This window comes from Octodon degus, unplaced genomic scaffold, assembly GCF_000260255.1.
Source record: "Octodon degus isolate 3935 unplaced genomic scaffold, OctDeg1.0 scaffold00151, whole genome shotgun sequence".
In the NCBI taxonomy this organism is placed as follows: Eukaryota; Metazoa; Chordata; class Mammalia; order Rodentia; family Octodontidae; genus Octodon; species Octodon degus.
The window spans coordinates 1,321,374-1,334,633 of record NW_004524727.1 but is presented as its reverse complement, the minus strand read 5'-3'; the positions used below and the strand labels follow the sequence as shown (position 1 = coordinate 1,334,633).

Genomic DNA, 13,260 nt, shown 5'->3' with positions numbered 1-13,260 from the left:
TATATATCGCTGCAGCTGTGTCAATGCCATCCACCTAAACAGGATGTGCTGCTTCTTTCTGGTTGTAATTCACGTCAAAGGAAGACAGGGGTAGAACATTAGACCCTCTGCACAACAAAGATTCTTTGATCAGAGAAGAATGTTTGGTAAACTCGCCTGTAGTGAAGCTAATTGGTGGGGAGCAGATCTAATCTCCCCAAGACACTGCTGCTAAATGAAGACTGGTCAAGGTGTTTGAACTTCACAGGGCCGGCTCGGCTCGTCAGCAGCATCATTTGGGTAATTGGGCTCGGGAGCTCCGGGCCTGCCTCCAGACACCAACCCTCCTGCAGAGATGAAAGTCGGCCCTGTGCCTGGAGATGCAGTGGGCCTAGGACCTTCCCCAGGGACCAGCCTGGTACAGGGCCCTTGTCCAAGGGGTTCGGAGGGGTTGGAAGAGACAGCTTGTTCACAGGGCCTGATCATGCCTTTCTGGAGCACTAGACACCAGAAATACCTTCCCACACGGCCCATGGATCTCAGGTGACTCGGCAAGAACCATTAGACTGGGTTACCAGTGTCTTCCCTGGCTCTAAGCACCTTCCAGTCAGAGCATCCTTGATCCAAGCAGGCGTGGCGCCGCATACCTGTGATCCCAGCACTCAGAGGTTGAGACAGGAGGATCATTTCAAATTTGAGTTCTGCTTGGGCTCACTGTGAGCTCAAGGTCAGTCTGAACTACATAGTAAGACCCTATCTGAAAAAACCTAAAAACAAAAGTAAAGAAGAAGCATTCTTGGCTTTAAAAAAATGTTCTGTTCCTATAGCAAATTTCTATTCTTCTCTAACTCATGTTGAAATTGAGATTTTTAGCAGGGGGCCAGGGAGATGGCTCAGTAGAATAAGCACTTCCCTGGCAAGCACAAGGGTCTGAGTTCAATCCCTGGTTCTGCAAAAAAAAAAAAAAAAAAAAAAAATTGAGATTTGAAATGGCAATTCATTTTTGTTTGTTGTTTTCTGTTTTTTTAAGGTAGGTCTCACTATGTAGCACAGGCTGGCTTTGAACTTGCTGCAGTTTTCCTGCCTCAGCCTCCTGCATGCTGGGCCTGAAGGCCTGTGTCACCACGCCCACTTAGAATCCCTCTTCCTGCAGTGACTGCTGTCCACCTTCACAGCCCTGATTTTGCAGAGGAGAAAGCTGAGCTCAGGAGACCTCAAAGTTTTTAGGCAGAATGCACAGGGGACACCGGACCTTCCACATCCCGGAGCAGGTCACGTTGCCTCCCCTAGTGCTGCCCTTGCAACACGCTGACCCTCTTAGCTACTGTTCTTACTCATAAGACAAAATACCCAACACCCAAAGTTAAAGGAAAGAAGGATTATTAAGCTCACAGTTTGTAGAGGTTCAATCTGCAGTTGGCTGGCTCCAAGGCAGGTGGCATGGCACAGGAGAAGCAGTTCATGGTGGGCAGAAGGCAGCAGAGCGACCAGGACTGACCCTTGCTCTTTCTGCCTTTCTGTCTTATCCAGCTCCTCAGAGTGGGCGGCACTCACACCCTTATTCCTAGCACCTTTGAGCCTAGCATTGTGTCACGAATCCATCCCAGCATCACACATTCATGATCCCGCCAACTCTGAGAAGGCAGCCTGACCATAGGAGGCTCTCAGAGGACATTGAAACATGAGCCATAGTACCTGTCAAAGCCTCAAATTTCTTTATCTGTAAAATTTGACCAATCTCAAAAGCTGCTTCCCATCCAGGTGTGGTGGCACTCTGGGAGGCTGAGGCAGGAGGATCTCAAGTTCAAGCCCAGCCTGGGCAACTTAGTGACTTAGTGAGACCTTATCTCAAAATAAAAAATAAAAAAGGGCTGGGGACACAGCTCAATACAAAGGCCCTGGGCTCAATCACAAAAGCAACACGAAGGAAAGTCCTGATGGTTCATGCCATAGACCTCTCCTGAGGAAATACTGAAATAAGACAGGAAGAGCACACAGCAGGTCCTGATCCCTGAGTGGGGCCCTCCCGAGAAATTAAAATACCCTGAAAGCACAGGCAAGTGGCACAGCTGGGGCTGAGCCAGGGCTCCCAGTGGAGGCCAGGAGAGCTGGGGGCACTGGCTCCTGCCTTGGGGTCTACCTCTGTGCACCCTGCCTGGCATCTGTCACCCGCAGGGTGACACTTCCCCCATTGCCCATCAATTTCCTATTATAATTTCTAAGTCTATTTTCTTTCTTCCAGTATTAGAATTTTATTTTAAGACCAGGTCTTGCTAAGTTATTCAGACTTCCTCAAACTTGCAATATTCCTGCCTCAGCCTCCTGAGTTCTGGGATTACAGGGGCACACCACTCTGCCCAATTTAAATGCACAGTTTCAAAACTGTCCCTACCTGGGTGTGGTTGTACATGCTTGTAATACCAGCACTTGGGAGGCTGAGGCAGGAGGACTGAGAGTTTGAGGCTAGCCTGAGGTACACAGTAAATTGGAGGTGGGCCTGGACTATATAGCGAGATCCTGCCTCCAATAAATAAATTAATTAATTTAATTATCCCAGCAGATGTGAGATGATATAACTACCTGTATTGTCTGAAGTCTCTAAGCACTGAATATCAGGAGGAGGGGGGGAGGGGGAGGAAAAAGAGGAGGAAGATAGGGAAGAGGGGGAGGAGGAAAAGGAGCAGGAGGAGGAGGAAGAGAAAAATCAGCCCAGAAGAATGGTGCTGACTTGTAATCCTAGCCACTTGGGAGGCTGAGGGTGGACGACTGCAAGTTTGACGGAGTGGCAAATTTACGGAAACTGTCTTTATTTTTATTTTTTTTTTATTTATTTTTTTTATGAGCAGAATATATTTATTGAGAGAAAGAAAGTTCCTGTCCGAGAGAGGGACAGGAGGGGGCCCGAGCGGGTAGTTTCCCCCCCGGGAAACTGTCTTTAAAAAAACACAACAGGCGGAGAATAGTGGCGCATGGCTGTAATCCCTGTAATCCAGGCCAGCCATAGGAGACCTTGTCTCAAAAACCCCAAACAAACAAAAAGCCAGCAGTGGGTTGCGTCCCTGGCGCCTTGCCTGTGTGCGCAAGGCCCTGGGCTCCACCCCCAGGGTGAAGAGGAGCAGGTCGGGGAGGAGGAATCACCTTTGCCCTCTGCTTCAGCTGCTCCTGGAGACAACTGAAGGACGCAGGTGCAAACCCCACATCTCTAAGGGTCGCAGACCCCGCCCAGGCCTCCCTGGACACCAGGTCCTGCGCATGCGCTCTGCCGCAGTGTCCCACCGGGGGCGTCCTACAGCCTGCCTTTGCTCCCCCTGTTCTCTTCCCAGGGCTCCCAGCCCTGCAGCTTAATTAACCATCCGGAAAATCTCCCCTACAGATGAAAGCAGCTGGCTACACCTAGCCCTTCTATATATAGGGTTCTGGCCTTTCAAGCTCTATCTATCTATTTATCACCTATTAATTGTTCTTTTAGAACAGAGTAATTGACTCTCTGCATAGATCAGAGGCAGAGAGGGCCAGCTTTTTCTTTTTTCTTGGGGAGGAAGAAACTGAGTGAGGTGCAGCTGTTTGGACATGAACTTGGAGGCAGGAGGTGTGGACGCTTCTCTCCCAGCCACCAGAATCTGCTAGGAGATCACCATGGGCTTCTATATCTGCCGGGGACCCCCAACCCTGGCTCTGGTACTAAAATGATGCCTTTTATTATTTGCTGACATATGTCTGAAATCTGTAATTACCATTCTGCATTGATTATTGGTAGGGAGAGAGCATGTTATAATTTTTTCAAATTATATAAATTATCTTTGAGACTCCTTTTTGGAAAAATTTCTATGACTATATCTGCCTTTGTTTCTGCTTGTATAGAAATTAAATTTTTGCCTTTTCCTGCAAAATTATCTTTTATAGCCTGCTGGATGATGATAATAACACTTTATACTTTCTGAAGGGCCTTTTATCCGGGGATCTCAAAGCACATCATAAACTTTAATTAATTCTTGCAACAAGCCCTGTGAGGTAGGTAAGTATTATTAGTCCCATTTTACAGATAAGGACAGCAAGGCATGGAGAAGTTAGGTAATTTGCCGAAGGCCCCAAAGCAGTTAGAAGCTAAGTCTGAACAAGATTGCCCTGTGCCTGTCTCGGGCCCATGGCCCTGCGTCCCTGCGTCCCCTGGCCCCAGTGCAGTTGACAGGAGCGACTCAGCCAATGCAGTGCCCACCTTAAACACATGCTGCGTGGCTCACAGGCATTGAGGGGAATCATTTCAGCTGAGTCACTGGCCCATCTTCAGGCAGCAAACCCATTTCTCAGATCCAAAGCTCCTGCTGCACACCCCCAACCCCAGCATACCCTCCTCCCCAGTTTCTGGAGTCCAGCTGGCATGGGCTCTGGGCTAAGTGCATCGGGCCCTCTGCTACCTCCTTCGCTGTCCTCATCGACCACCTGCACTGTCCTTCTGCAGTGGCTTGTCTCACAGGTGCTGAGACCCACAGCTGCCCTTCCTTCTCCCTGTCACGCTGCTGCCAAGGGACAAGTCCAGGTCTGAGCTGGTCCCTGCCTCAGTTTCCTCAAGAGGAGAGGCACAGACAGGAGGCTCTCTGAAGAGAGAGCCCCCAGCGCCCATGGCACAGGCCCTGGCAGGCAGGAAGCGTGAGTCAGGGCTGCTGTCCCTGGTCAGGAGAGAACAGCCAGCCTGGGCCAGCGATGCCAGCTCTTTTCTCCACTGCCTTTGCCAGAATCATGGCTGGGATCCTCTGAGCCCTGCCACACCATCCTGAGGCGACTAGCGCCACAGGTACAGGGCCCCTGCATGTGATATCACAAGGCTGCTCTTTGGGTCTGTGACTCGATCCCCTCACCTAACGGAACCTGGCAGGGGGTGGGGTGTCCCAGCCACATCCAGTATGAGCCAAGGGCTGGGTCCTGTCTTGCAGGCTGACCCTGTGGCAGCAGCTCCCCCTTTCTCTGTGGGATTCTTCAGGAGTGAGGATGGTGACAGCCCTGTGGTCACCTGTGGTCACCTTCCCTCCTCATTCCTCCTTGCCTCCCTCCACCCAACCCAAGTCCACCCTGAGCACAGCGCCCCACTTGGGGGACTATAGGAGGCACTGAGCACCTTTGTTCTTATGTTTTGAGGCAGGGTCTTGCTAAATCACCAGACTGGGTTTAATCCTGTGATCTTTCTGCTTCAGCCTCCCAGAGTGCCACTGTTACAGGTTCCATGCCCGCTTTCCCTGGCATCTTGAACCTCTTGGCCACTCTTTCTATTAGGTTACTTTTACCTTGACCTTGACAGGCAGTTTGGTGGGGCGGGGGGAGGCAAATAAAATAAAGCCCCTTCCAACTGTCCCCAGCCAATGTGGTTGGTGATCTTGGCTCACCCAGAGCCAGGTCAAATCAAAATAAGACAAACATCACTTAAAAGTGGTAAATTCAGCCAGGTGTGGTGGCATATGTCTGTGATTCCAGCATTCAGGAGGCAGAGGCAGGAGGATCACTGTGAGTTCAAGGCCAGCCTGAAACCCTGTCTCAAAAAACCAAAAAAATTTAGTCAGCATGGCCCTAACATGTGAATATCAACTCTATGACCACATTGTTTCAACATTTATATGTGTTAGAAACAGAGATGAGGGGGGAAAAAAAGAGATAAGGAAACAAAGAAGCAGTCCTCCCACAGGGTAGATATTGGACTTACCGTTTCACCACAGGAGAAAGTTGAGGTAGAGAACTGTCATTTCTCCCAGGTCACACTATCCAAGAGAGAAGCTGGGATGTGAGCAGAACAATCTTTTTTGAGATAGGTTCTTGCTGTGTAGTCTAGGCTGGCCTTGAACTTAAGGAGATCCTCCTGCCTCAGCTTCCCAAATGCTGGGAAGAAAGATGTGCACTGTCACCATGCCCAGCTGCTCTGCTCTGCTGCAGGCTGTCAGGGCCTCTCGAGCTCATCTGGTCAGCAGCACAGCCGCCCACGTTAATGGGATTTGCAGCAGGGCAATGGTTTGCCTGCATGGCACCACCGGATCCCAGTGGCTCCAGGGAGCGGTCAATGCTCAGAATTCCCACTCCCTAGGGACACAGGTGCTCCTCAGGCAATGAAGTGAGCCCAGCCAACTCCGCCCAAGGGCCGGGGGCCACCACAGTGGGCTCTGTGTGAGCTGCGTTGAGGTCACTGGGAGTGGGCCCTCACGCAGCCTGGTCCTGTGCCTCTGCTGTCGGTCGGTCGGCGTGTGCCGCACAGGAGCAGAGGGCGCCAGGGAGTCTTTCTGTGTAATAAGGGGTTTGGTTTTATGAGCAGAGGCATTGTCTTTGTCCAGCATTGAGAAAAAGTGGGCTTAAAGCTAAAATTATGTCATGGGTGGTTCAGACTCAGCTACACATGGCCCCTGGCAGGAGAGGGACAGGGCGCTTTCGTCCTGTGGGCGGGTGCAGTCTGGGCTCCAGGGAGCACCGTCTGAGAGCACAGTTCTTTCTTTTATTTTGCTTTGTTTTTTGAGCCGGGCTGTGCTCTGTGGCCCAGGCTGGCCTCAGGCTCGCAGTGATCCTCCTGCGTCAGCCTTCTTACTGCTGGGACAACAGGCCCGTGCCACCCACCAGCTGTGCGAGCACGGTTCTCCCAGGGACAGGGACAGGGACTGTGGTCCTGAGGATGGACCTGGCTTCCCCACACAAGGGCCACTATGAGCGCTGCCCCTCCGCTTCTGTCTCTGCCCCTGCGCTGTGGGCTGCAACTCCACCAGGTGCACAGAGAGCCATTCAGGTGTGACACAGCCGAGCAGCCTGCCCCTCAGGCACCCAAGCCATAGCCAGAGTGCGAGGTCCAGGTGTGGCTGCCAGAGGGACTGCAACACCGAGTGGTGCTGGCGGGCATCTGTTGCAGCCCCCAGCCCAGCATGGTGGTGCCTGGCATCCCGGCACTCTGGGAGCCAAGATGAGGACAGCAGGTCCCAACTCAGCCTGGACACCTCGGTGACTCAGTGGAAATGAGCCCCTGGGGCCTCAGGGCAGCATGCACCCCTCTGTCCTAGGACCAGTGGGAAGGAACCCACCAGCCAGCGCCAGTTCCAGAATAAACTTCACCAGAAGGGAATTAGATACTGTCCGACTCTGCACTGGACGGGTATTTCCTTCCTCAAAATCATTCTGTTTGTTTGTTTGGTGGAACTGGGGATTGAACTCAGGCCCTCGCGCTTGCCAGGCAAGCGCTTATTCTACTGAGCCATCTCTCCAGCCCCGTCCCCCCCCCCTTTTTTTTTTTTTTTTTTTGATTGTTTGTTTATTTGGGACAGAGTCCCACTATGCAGCTTGGAGCCGGGGATCAAACTCTGGTTCCTGCACTTGCCTAAGCAGGCCTTAATCGACTGAGCTATCTCACTGGCCCTATTTATTTATGTATATTTATTATGTTACTTTTATTTTTTTCTGTATTTAGGACAGGGTCTACAGGGTCTATAGGGGCTACAGGGTCTTACTATGTAGATTGGACTCATAGTGGTTCTCTTGTTTTCAGCCTCTATTTTAAATTATTTTTTATTTATTTATTTATTTATTTATTTTTTTGTGGAACCAGGGATTGAACTCAGGCCCTTGCACTTGCTGGGGAAGCACTTATTCTACTGAGCCATCTCCCTGGCCCTCAGCCTCTAAAGTGCTGGGATTAATAAAAAATATTTTTTAAATGCTGCGATTATAGGCGCATGCCACCATGCCTGGTCTCAATCACCTTCTCAGTGCACCTGGGGGTGGGGCCAGCACAGCACCGACCTCTGTACTTTGCCTAAGCAGATATTTATTTTTAAGAGATAGGACCTATGTTGCCCAATCTTGTCCTGAACTCTTGGCCTCAAGATCCTCCTGCCTCAGCCTTCTGAGTAACAGGGACTATGGGCTTGAGACACCACACCTGGCTCCTGTTTTTTTCTAGTGGTCAGGATTGAATACAAAGTCTTTGCACTGAATTACCCCTTCAGCCCTTTCTAAAAAAAAAAAAAAAGAAAAGAAAAGAAAAAAAATTGAGGCAGGGTCTTGCTAAGTTGCTGGAATGCCTCCTGGAATGCAGGGGTCACAGGCATGCACCACCACCTACAGGGAAGGCAGGAGGACTACTGAGAGGGACGGACCCTTCCCTAGCCACCCCCCAGGGCCCGGAGCACCAGGCAAAGGCACATCTGCACCCTTCTCCATTACCTGGAGTCCCCTGGGGCCCCAGGTCACACCCAGCGTCTGCAGGAAACGAGGTGCAGATGATCCCACCCCAGGGCCACACTTGAGCAGGGTTGTGTGGATTCTGTCCTCACGGAGAGCTATGGCTCTCTGGGGTGCAGGGAGAGAAGACACAGTCAGCCAGGAAAGTGCTGGGAGGGCACTTCACAGGACGGGACTCCCTCACCCATGCTCAAACACCATCAGCGGGACCAGAGCCCACAGAAAGGTGATGCCAGGACAGCAAGCTGATGTGTGTGTGGTCATCGGAATGCTGTCATTTGCCCTGAGGTAAATTTCAACCCACAAATTGGGTATGAAGGTACAGCCTGAAATCTCATCTCTCTAGGAGGCTGAGGCAGGAGTGTTGCCTAGCTTGGGCAATTTAGCAAGAATCTGTTTCCAAAAGGAGGTTCTTTATCTTTTCTTTTGGGAGACAGGGTTTTGCTGTGTATCCTCCTGCCTCAGCCTCCTGAGTGCTGGGATTACAGGTGTGCAGCACCACACCCATTCAGAGAGCTCCCCACTCAGAGAGAGAATCCACAGACATCTAAGTGCAAACTGTCCCAGGAAGGAAAGGGAATTGGGCAGCAGAAGCAGACCAGAGAGGAGGCTGAGAATAGCATTGTTCCTCAGCGTGTACCTAGCAGTTCCCGGCCCTCTGCACCCAACTGCTATGAAATCGCAGCCCTGGACCCAGGGTGGCTCGGAGCTACCCAGGACCCTGAGGCTGCAGCAGGTGGGAGCCACAGAGGCTCCGCGGTGCCAGCCTGAGCTGGGACGGGCAAATGGGGCCGCCTTCCTGGCTCCAGGAAGAAGGACCTGCTTTGTTCATAGGTCTTTTTAAAATCATAATAAAATTGACTCAAAGTCTCTCTGCTTGTCATTATCACTATGCTGTCAATCCCAACCTCGTCCTCATACAATGCTCCTCCTTGAAACCTGTGTGGCTCTGGACAATGCTGCGCTCACAGGGCTGGAGTGGGAAGCCCAGACTGCTGTGGGCTCCTCAGGAGAGGCTTGCCCAGGGCTCCGCCTCCGCCCCAGCCCTCCATGGGACACCAGCCCCCACCAGGCCACCAAGTCAGTGCAGCACCCGGGGTCTCCACAGGGTTGAGCCCCACAGTCTCTGTCTGGCCAGCCCACCCTGGCGCCCACCCAGGAGCAATTTGGAGAGGATCTTTGTCATGGGGGGGGGCAGGTGCTAAGGGTTTTTTTCTTTCTGTTTGAGACAGGGTCCTATTATGGAGCCCAGGCTGGCTTTGAGCTCCCAGAATTCCACCTGCCTCAGCCTCCCAGGTGCTAAGAGTGCCAACATGCACCACCACACCCAGCTTAGCTTGCTTCCTTGTCAGTGTGTGTGCAAAGGGTCACACTGACGGCCACCTGCTCCTTCCTGGGGGCTCCTCCGGTGCATGTGTCCGCTTGCCTTTCTATCCCCTTCCCTGTTGGTGAGAAACTGTGGTATTGAATTTGGGTCCACCCTGATGATTTCATTTTGATCCGGTCACAGCCACAAATACCTTGTCTCCAAATAAGGTTGAATTCTGAGAGCTGGGCTGAGGACTTCAGGGTGGTGACGCATACAACCATAACAGATAGGATCTTCTAAGGAACCTCATTCTTCATGGGAGGCCACTTAGTGACTACTGAGAACCTCTCTCAAAATAAAAACTTAAACAAGGGTGGGGAACGGTGCTCAGTAGGAAGGGCCTGGGCCGTTCTTCCCCTCTGTCCACATGCTTTCTTTGTATCTGTAGGTGATGCCTGGAGCAGGGACAGCCACTTTGGATCCATTAGGAGAGCTGGACCAGCCAACACCCAGGTACAGAGATACAGAAAGACGAGAAGGAACGCAGGCCCTTGGCATTGTTTTTGAGGCTCTGAATAATAAACCAGGGCCTCCCTGCCCAGAGACTTCTTACATTCTTTTTTTGTGGGGGAACTGGGGATTGAACTCAGACCCTTGCACTTGCCAGGGAAGTGCTTATTCTACTGAGCCATCTCCCTGGCCCATGATTTGTTTCATTCTACGGTGGATTTTCTTCATTGCTTAAGCCAACCTGAAAGGCCACACTGTCCTTACTGGAAATCTCTTCTTATGAAGTGTCTTGAGAGATCTTGACAGGCCTTGGGAGGGCAAGGCTACCCTCAGCCACCAGGAGCTGGCAAAGAACCGGACTGTTCCTTCTCCCTCCTCTCTTTTAGGGGGATGAGGTGGGTAGGGTTTATGAGGATCAATCCCAACCCCAGTCCTTTATTTGATTTTTTAATTTATTTTGAGGCAGAGTCTCACTAATTTGTCAGCCAGGACTCAAAACGTGTGATCGATCATCCTGCCTCAGCCTCCCGAGTGCTGGCCATTTCAGGCAAGCAGTTGCCTCTTGAGCCATTTCTGACATGTGGAGTCCCTAGGGTGGAGGCTTGTCCTGAGGGTGGCCACTGTCCTGAGGATGGCCTCCTTGTGGACAATGAGCTCCTCGAGGGCGGGGAGACTGAGCACCCCAAGCTCCTGCAGCTGCCTGCCCTGTGAGCCTCCGCTGTGCAAGGCCCCACACGCTGCTCCTCGCCCTCCCACCACGGAAGGGAGGAAAGAAGGCAGGGATCCTCCCTGCCGCAGGGCTTGCAGAGGTGAGGCCCACGAGGGTGGGGCCCCACGGAAATGGGGCAGCGGCAAACCCAGCGGTAGAGGTGCTGCAACTTGTTGGGTCCCCGGGAGTCACTGGAAGGTGGGAGAGACTGCACCCAGGAGGCCACACTGCAGGCACCAGCAGGAGGGCAGGTGAGGGTTAGCCAGGAAGCCACTGTGCCCAGCCTCAGGGACCTCTGTATGCCTGTCCGGGGCTAGGGAGGATCAGGAAGAAGTTACAGTGCAATGGTGGGAAGATGGTGGGAAACCACAACATTGCACTGAGCCACATCTCCAGCCACGTTTTGGTTTTTTTTTTTAATTTTTATTTTTTATGCAGGGTCTGGTGAGTTGCTAAGTTTCCTAGGCTGGGCTAGAACTTGGGATCCTCCTGCTCCAGTTTCCTGGAATACTGGGAATCCAGGCAGGCACCCTTGGGGTTGGAGGAGGAGGTGCTGCCAGACACTAGCCACTGGCAGAATGAACCAGGACAGAGGCTGCTGTCCGCAGTGGCCTGCATGGCCACTGGCATTGGCCTCTACTTGTGCCTTCCCTGTGAGCCACCCAGGCTGGGCCAGGCGGGGCTGTGACGCCAGGTGACTTCCCACCCCTTCCACGCAATGCAGCACGGGTGATGCCACCATGGCTCAGTCCCCACCCCCACCCTCCGTGGGGCCTTCCCTGCCCCAGGCGTGTGTGCGCACTCAGACACGGGCAGTCACTTTCAGCCTCACAGAGAAGGAAGCCTGGCCCTCGGAAACACTGCAAACCACTCCGGGGGGAGGCCAGAGTCCTGAGCCAAGGACACAGCTTCTGTCACACATCTAGATGTGAGCGGGCACACCATGCCTGTCACTTCCCTGTGTCGAGTTGGGAGGCCTTTGCCCAGACAGGAAGGAACTTCCAAAGGGCTTGTGCAGCTGTCAGCCCCACTGTAGCCAACTCTCTGGATACTTTTTTTTTTTTTTTTAATTTTTGTGAAACCTGCAGTAGGTTCACCACTACCAATCTGCCGGTAATTCCAGCTAGTCTTGGTGATTTTATCACTCAATCTCTGGATACTTCTAAAGAAACTTGGTGCTGAACTGGTGCTACATGTTTACAATCTCAGCACTCTGGGAGGCTCAGGCAGGAGGATCACAAGTTCGACCCCAGCCTAGGAGACTTAGTGATTTGGAAGATCCTATCTCAAGCTGGGCATGGTAGCACAGGCCTACAGTCCTAGCACTCAGGAGGCTGAGGCAGGAGGATCAATGGGACTTGAGGCTAGCCTGAACTATTGAGACTCAGTCTCAAAAAAAAAAAAAAAAAAAAAAAAGATTTTAATCCCCCAAAAAAGGACTGAGGGTATAGCTGGGCACAAAGGCCGTAGGTCCAACTCCCAGAACAGAAAGAAAGGAGGTTGAGAAAGAAAAAAAAAAAAAAAAAAATTCAGTGAGACAGAATGTGATTGTGGATTTGTAGGTAAAACACAAACTCACATTCCAGAAAGCCTTCCATGCTGAATATTGTACCACTGTGCAAGCAGGACTCCTTAAATCTGTAATCACTAAAGGTACCAGGTTTTTCTTTTCTTTTCTTTTCTTTTCTTTTCTTTTCTTTTTTTTTTTTTTTTTGTACTAGGAATCAAACTCGTGACCTTTCGCTTGCCAGGCAGGTGCTGTGCTGCTCAGCTGCTCAGCTAAATCCCCAGACCTGTAATCACTAAAGACTAACAAGCCCTCTCAGGAAAAAAGAAAAGAAGGGCTGGGTGTGGTGGCGCACATCTGTGAACCTGTAGGCTGAGGCAGGAGGAGTGCTGTGGATCCAGGGCCAGCCTGAACTACACAGTGACACTGGATCTCAAAACCGTATCAGCCCCGTCCCCCTCCATCCGAGTAACTTTTATGGCTTGCAATCATCCACCTGGCAAGGATGTGAAGTGGTGCTTTTTTCTGATTTGTGCAGTGCTGGGCCAGGGGCCAGCGTCTGGCCCCAGCACACATGGGTGCCCCCGTCCCTGAGCGACTCCCCCAGTTCTCACTGCTTTTCCCTTAGGGAAAGTAGGCGGGGGAGGGGGGGCGCTCTCACTTGAGGAAAAACAACGCTTGAGGAAAGACAAGGAAGCCCTGCACCTGACGCAGGCCAGGCTAAGCCACTGGAGTTATCTTCTGGGATCTTTGATCTGACTCAGCCTGCTGCCCCGCACACCTGCTGCCAGGTATTCTCCAGCCCAAGCCTGCCAAGCCTGTGAGCCAGGAAACCTGTGGCTCCTTCCTGTGCCCTGGTTCCCCTTCCTGGCCAGCGCTCAAGACCTTTGTTACTTTGTTCTAGCCAATCTCCTAAGGCTAACATGGCCTCACCATCCCACCAGACTGCCAAGGGGCCCCATACACTACACACGAGCTGCCCTGGGCACTCTGGGAGGCTGAGGCAGGAGGATGCCAAGTTCAAGACCAACCTGAGCAACTTAGCAA

At 52.0% G+C, this 13,260-nt stretch overlaps 1 non-coding gene across 1 annotated transcript; it reads right to left on the bottom strand.

Moving 5' to 3' along the window:
* Nucleotides 1–11,788: 11,788 nt before the first annotated feature.
* Nucleotides 11,789–11,853, bottom strand: LOC111812912. The gene has a single exon (XR_002818284.1). It is a non-coding gene; the product is annotated as a small nucleolar RNA SNORD65 (small nucleolar RNA).
* Nucleotides 11,854–13,260: the final 1,407 nt, after the last annotated feature.